The sequence below is a fragment of the Chrysochloris asiatica genome, unplaced genomic scaffold (assembly GCF_000296735.1).
Source record: "Chrysochloris asiatica unplaced genomic scaffold, ChrAsi1.0 scaffold00089, whole genome shotgun sequence".
In the NCBI taxonomy this organism is placed as follows: Eukaryota; Metazoa; Chordata; class Mammalia; order Afrosoricida; family Chrysochloridae; genus Chrysochloris; species Chrysochloris asiatica.
The window spans coordinates 4,313,272-4,320,442 of record NW_006408607.1 but is presented as its reverse complement, the minus strand read 5'-3'; the positions used below and the strand labels follow the sequence as shown (position 1 = coordinate 4,320,442).

The window sequence follows — 7,171 nt, the reverse complement described above, 5'->3', positions numbered from 1 at the left end:
AGATGAGTTGTGGGATGACATCAAGAACTTAGTACATGAAGAAAGTAAAGGTCATTTAAAAAACAGGAAAGAAAGAAAAGACTAAAATGAATGTTAGTAAGACCATTGTAAAAGCTTAAGAAAAGATGTCCATACTAAAGGGAAAAAAAAAAAATTCTCTGTTGGTTACCATGGGTGGTAGGAAGGGGCCAGTAAAGCACAGGCTGGAGAGAATAATGTCCTAGCTTGCATGAGGAAGGGGAGGACAGTACACAAGAAGGGGGAGGGGAATGGAAGAACAAGGAAGACAGGGGAACACAAAGGAAGGTTTGCATGGGCTAAATGGGACAGAGGTAAATAGTGATGTATGCTCAACCTTGGAACAACAGGGCTCTGAGATACAGGGATTGAAGCATAATCTGAATGGATTATTGTTGTTGTTGTTATGTGCCATGGAGTCGGTTCCAACTCATAGTGACCCTGCACAGGGTTTCTGAGGCTGTATATCTTTACGGGAGCAGAAAGCCTCATCTTTCTTCTGCGGAACAGCTGGTAGTTTCAAACTGCTCACCATGAGATTAGCAGCCCGATTAGTAACCACTAGGGGAAATAATGTTAAGGTAATTGACTGTCTTATGGATATTGGTTTCCCTTGCCTACTATTGTAAAATAGATACTAGAGTGGGATAGAAAAGAATATCAGGAAATATGATTGCAGAAAGTGTGTAAGCTTGCCTTCAGCTTATAACTGACTGAAATGCCTAAAGGGGTTCTAGAATTTACCCACTGAAATAGGCGTCTTGTGGAGCCGTTGTAGAATATAGGGCCTTAGATGGATTCCTGAACCCCATACAGAACCTTCTGAGGTGGGACATTTCTACTTGGAAGGACATGCAGACCAACCTAGAGGAACAGAAGATACTTCTTGAAAGAAAGTTTGGCTATTACAAGAACAAGTAAGCTGTTCACCTGAGGGCCATCAAGGCAAGCCATCAAGTCCCTTCAGGACAAACCCCCTTCCAAGACTGAAACTCAAAGGGAACACATGAGCAGGCACGTAAGCTCTCTGGTGACTGTGTTGGTCTACTGGTGAGTGGAAGTAGGGGAAAGGCAGTAATGAAGACATGGGCTGAGCTTGACCATGTTCCGTAGACTTCTGTTGACCTCAAGATGAGAGAAAAGAAAGGGTTGATTGGTCCAAATATTGAGGAGACTTGGGAACTCCTGAGCCCATGGACATTAACCTAGCCATGGAGGACTAGAGCTGAGAGTGAAGCACCCAGCTGACATGAAGTGGAGGGGAGGAAACCAAGAATGCCCAAACTTGCAGATAGTACCATTTGACCTAGTGTCTATGGCTTGATGATCAGAACTTTGATGGCTTGATGAACAGAGAAAGACATTTGATACAGGAAGCAAGTGTATATTATTACAATTCGATAAATTTGACCTTACTTTATGGATCCAGTAGCTCAAAATACCAATCGAGAGGGAAGGACTCTTCACATCAAGGATCAAGCCTGTCCCCTTGGTATACAGAGTTGATACTGACAGGCAAATTAGACTTTGGCTACCTAAAATGTGGGGGTGGGGGCTATAAAGGCATGAAGTGGCTCGCTTACAAGTTTTCAAGAAGGAGTTTAGTTCCAGAGAGGGGTGGGGGAGGTAGAATCCCCACTGAATAGTTTTCATCTTGTCTAGATTGGTTTGGTGAAAGGAGATGGGGATAGGATTCCTTTGATTGAATAGTGAGTAATTGTTACCATGACTAATTGCAATTGTCATAAGTGTAAAGGTAGAAGTTGTGTAACAAAAAAGGAGGTGGGTAATTAATCTTACATTCCAGGAACAAAGGACCCTAGGATCAGCAAGAGGGAAGAGCATGAGCAGAACATGGGATCCTTACCAGAGAAGCAGTGACACCAGAGACGGAGGCAGAGATGATGACATGGAGAAAGAGAGCAGCTGAGACCTCTAGACTCATGGAAAGAGAAAGACTGTGTGCTGGCATCCAGGAGGCAGGCTTGCAGAATATGCCCTTCAGTTGTTTAAACAAATATATATTCCTAAATGTTTTTGTGTCCATTAAAAAAAAAAAAAAAGAAGAAGAAGAGGGAATAGCGGCAGATACTGTTAACCGATGGCGTGTAGAGGGGGTTGTAATTACTACACTGAGACAAGATTCGATTGGTTGAGTGCAAAACTGATATCCTGCCATGTAGATTATCACTCAATTCACAATAAAAGCTTTTTAAAAAATAAATAAAAAATCAAGTGATGTCAGAAGAAATTTGGAACCTTGCTCTTAATTGTAGAGAAGCTAAAGCAAATGGAAGAAACAAAGTAAAAAAAGATATACAGAAATTTTCAAAAGCTCGAGAAATCAGTGAAGTATTCTAATTAAATATGCAAAGACCTGCTGCTTGAAAACTAAAAGGGAAAGAATAGGTTCAACATTTCTCAAGCTGAAGGAAAAATGTCAAGCCTTGAATTGAAATATTGAGGGACTCTATAGGCAACAAGGAGCTCTGGTAGCATGTTGTTGTTGTTGTTATGTGCCGTGGAGTTGGTTCCGACTCATAGCAACCCTGTATAGGGTTTCCGAGGCTCTAAATCTTTACTGGAGCAGAAAGCCTCATCTTTCTCCCGTGGAATGGCTGGTAGTTTCAAACTGCTGACCTTGAGGTTCGCAGCCCGATTCGTAACCACAGCGCTACCAGAGCTCCTTTATGAATCGGGCTGTGTACTACAAGGTCAGCAGTTCGAAACTACCAGCTGTTCTGTGGGAGAGAGATGAGGCTTTCTGCTCCCGTAAAGATACACAGCCTTAGAAACCATGTACAGGGTCGCTATGAGTCAGAACTAACTCCACGGCACATAACCACCACCACCAAAGGCAACATATTGAATGATACAGAATGAATCAAAAGAAGATTGAAGGTATACAGAGTCCCTGTACCAAAAAGAAGTGCTCAACCTTCAACCATTTAATTTTTTTGTAAATAAAGTTTTATTGAAGTACAGTTATCTACTGTCATTTGTTTATGTATTGTCTATGGCTGCTTTTATGCTACAACAGCATAGCTGACCTAGAAGAAGCCTGAACCTTTCTTTAAACAAGCCTGGCTAGCAACCCACAATTCAGTTCATTACTAGCCTGGACTTTCTGCTGACTTTCAGAAGGTCTGGTCACCACGAAAGCAGGTCCATTGAGCATGTGGCATGACTGAGCTGATTCAGGACTGCAGGGTTCAGAGTGCTCTCCCCGAACTTGGGCTGCAGCTGATTTGCAATGAGCTTGACTTTGTTCTGATTCCACCTTCTTTAATGATGCCATGCTCTTGATTGGAGCCCGGGCTTTGGCTGGAAAAGCTTGAAGGCTAATCCATATTGCTGAAGCTTTTCCGCCTCCGTTTGTTCATGCCATTCTCTTCTGTTTGGCCATCACATAGGGAGTTCTTTTCTTTAGCAACATGAGGTTGAGATAATTATTAGACATGGATGATTTGACCAAGGTGAGCGCAGCCTTTTCTCCATAGCATTTACTGCAAGAATCCAGTCTTCAATGGGGTGCCTCTGGAGAGCTCGTAGAACTTGGAGAGGTGCATGACCATGCTGAGCTGCTCAGGCTCCTGACTGATGCCATGTCTTTGCCAGTGGTCACTGGGGTAATCCCAAACTCTTGCTCAGCCACATGAAACACCAGCTGGTTGTTCCTCACAGCATCATCTTCATTCACAGAGTCAAAGTTGATAAGGTTGGGCTGGAAGTGGTGAATGATGGCACACAGGGCCAGGCCACTGCGCCAGGACGTGTCATTTCAGTGATGTTGACATGCTGGTAGCCCTCAGTCTGCTGCTGACACCAAGATAAGAGCTTGCTGGGTTGGATGTCTGATTCCCGCTTGGAGAGACCAACTGATCTCAAGGAGCCCATCCTCTCTCAAGGGTAGCCGTGCAGCTCCTTAGTGATGTACAAATGCTTCACCTGGTGAGACCTGACACATGTGAGTTGAGGTTTAGCTACCGTATCTCTCGGTCTAATGTGTATTGTTCTAAGTTTTTGTTGATGTTCTGTGGGTTGTTTGAGGTAACAGCCAATAGAGACTTTCTCTTTCAGCCAGCAGCTCTAGGGGAGGCGTTCCCTGATCCCAGTATTTCACCATCCATGCTGTATCAAAGGCTGCCAGTCAGCTGTGGGCAGAGCCTGTACCCATGAGCCAAAAGGGCTAAAGCAAGCTGTCACCCACGAGGGCCACAGACAGCAGGTGTGCCTGCTGCTCGTGCACCAGGGCTGCATTCTCCAAGGCATACATGAAATGAAGTCAAACATTTCCACATCAGGCTGCCCATAATGGTTCATGGTAAAGTCTAAAGATGGCAGCTGCTAATTGGTGGCAAAGTCTGTAGCTTCTTGGGCTTAGGAGGGCAAGTTGTCCTGGTTCACGTTCTCAGCACACAGCAGCATCTCTGTGTCAATATAGTCATTAATGATGACGCTTGTCAGGCAGGCTCTGCGTCTTGGCTTTCATGACAAAATAGTGGATGCCTTCCTTGTAGTATGCAATGTTCTCAAGATCGATCCCTGTTTCTTCTGAAAGAATTTCTGATTGAAGATGAAAGCCACACCGCTAATCTCTTCCTCCTTGTCCTCAGCTGTGCTGTTTCTGTTAATGAAGTTGTTGGCAGTGATTGCAATAACTAGCTTCCCATGGAATTATTTTCCTCTGAACACTTCCAGGGTGTCCCTGTGGTCATCAGCACCGATGATGACGTCAAATTCAAACTCCGACAGAGGCTGGTCTGCAGGGAGCAATTCTGCTCGCCAGCCAATTTCTACCAGGACAGAAAAATGCGGTGAATTGGCAGAGAGAGATGGGCGTGAAGGTGATTATACTCCTTTTACACTGGCCATGAAAAGAGGGCAGCACAACTAGATCCATGTGCCCTGGGCAGAGCCTCCAGAGGAAAGGTTTGGACCAGTCCAGATTGGCACTTGAATCCAGAGACCTTCTGGCTTTCGTATCAATCCAGTCCAGGGCAAGGTAAACCAGTAACTTCAACTCCGTGTGTGGTTTTACTGGGTTTAGAGACCTGGAATCTACCTCAATGAGGTAGCATATTTTCAAGAACCGATGGTATTGAAGGAAGAAGTCCAAGGTGCACTGAAGGCATTAGCAAACAACAAGGACCTTGAAATGAACGCAGTGTCTATTGAAATGGTTCAATATACTGATGCAGCACTGCAGGTGCTCACTAATCTATGCCAGGAAATTTGAAACACAGATACCTGGCCAACCAATTTGGAGAGAGCTATATCTGTGCCCATCCCAAAGAAGCCCCAATAGAATGCAGAAATTATTGAACAATGTCATTAATATCACATGCAAGTTAATTTTACTGAAGATAATTCACAAACAGTTTCAGAAGTATATTGACAGGATGCTGCCAGAAACTGAAGCCAGATTTCTAAGGGGCCGTGGCACAGAGGATCTCATTGTTGGTGTCAGATGGATCTGGGCTGAAAGCAGAGAGTACCAGAAAGATGTTTATTTGTGCTTTATTGATTATGCAAAAGGTTACTGAATGTGTGGATCATGACAAACTATGGTTAACATTGCAAAGAATGGGAATTCCAGAGAACTTACTTGTGTTCATGCAAGACCTGTACATAGACCGAGAGGCAGTTCTTTGAACTGAACTCGGGGATACTGCATGGTTTAAAATCAGAAAAAGTGTGAGTCAGCGCTGTATCCACTCACCATGCTGAGCACTATGCTGACCAAATAATCAGAAAGCTGAACTCAGCATTAGGATTGGAGGAAAGCTCATTAACAACCTGCAATATGCAGATGATACAACCTTGCTTGTTGAAAGCAAGGAAGACTTAAGGCACTTGCTTATGAAGATCAAACACTGCAGCCTTCAGTATGGATGGTGATAGTGGTGTTGGTGTGCCATGGAGTTGGTTCTGACTCAAAGCTACCTTGCATAGGTTTCCGAGGCTGTAACTCTTTATGGGAGCAGAAAGCCTCATTTTTCTCCTGTGGAACAACTGGTAGTTTTGAACTGCTGACCTTGAGGTTATCTGTCCTACTCGTAACCACTAACTCAATATAAAGAAAAGAAAACTCTTCACATTTGGATGTTATCTTCACAATAGATAACATCATGATAAAATGTTGACGTTGTGAAGGATTGCATTTTACTTGGATTCATGCTCATGGAAGCAGCAGTCATGAAATATTGCATTAGGCAGATCTGCTGAAAAAGACCTCTTTAACGTGCTAAAGAGCAAAGGTGTCACTTTGAGGACTAATGTGCAGCCTCTGAGGACATATGGTATTTTCAGTTGGCTCACATGCATGAAAAAACTGTGCAATGAAAAGGAAAACTGGAGATGAACTGCTGCACTTAAATTTTGGTGCTACCCAAGAATAGTGAAAGTGAGATGGACTACCAGAAAAACAAATGAATTTTTCTTGGAAGAAATAAAGCCAGAACGTTCCTTAGAAACTAGCAAGGTAAGACCTCTTCATATGTAATTTGGACATGTTGTCAGGAGCAACAAGTTTCTAAGAAAGAACATCATGGCTTGGCAAAGTAGAAGGGTCAAGGAAAAAAGGAAGGCCCTCAATGAAATGAATTGACGCAGTAGCAGCACCAGTGGACTCAAACATAACAATTGTGTGGCTGATGCAGAACCAAGTAGTGTTTAAAAGTCTCTATGGAGTCCAGGTGTGGTGCTGTAGGATAAGTTCGAACTTGACAACAAGGTCGGTTTGAACCACAGAGTCTGAGGTTCAAGCTCACTAGTGCTCCTTGGAAACCCTACACAAAGATTGCAATGAATGAGAACCGACTTGATGGCATTTAACAACAAATGAGTTGGAACTGACTTGATGGCATCTAACAGCAACAACAAAGTGGCTCCATTTACCACTTAAACAATTCAGGACTCAAACAATGCCACTGGGACCAGTCCCTCTCTTCCTTTCCCCCTGCTTCCCTGTGTTGGCTTTTTTTTCAGGCTTCCTTTGGGGGGCCAGCAGTTCTTTCATTCCCTTCATGGCCAGCTATCTCAGCTGAAGAGACAGTGGTTCTCCCTGGGAGCACGTGCCCTTCAGTGCAGAAGCTGGGAACCATAGCTGCCCTGGAACCAACCACTGTGGCCAGGATGCTGGAGCTCTGTC

The 7,171-nt window shown here is 43.9% G+C and overlaps 1 pseudogene; it reads right to left on the bottom strand.

Annotated features, from left to right (window-relative positions):
- Nucleotides 1–3,168: 3,168 nt before the first annotated feature.
- The window catches only part of LOC102830233, a 60,295-nt pseudogene continuing 56,292 nt past the window's right edge, over nucleotides 3,169–7,171 (bottom strand).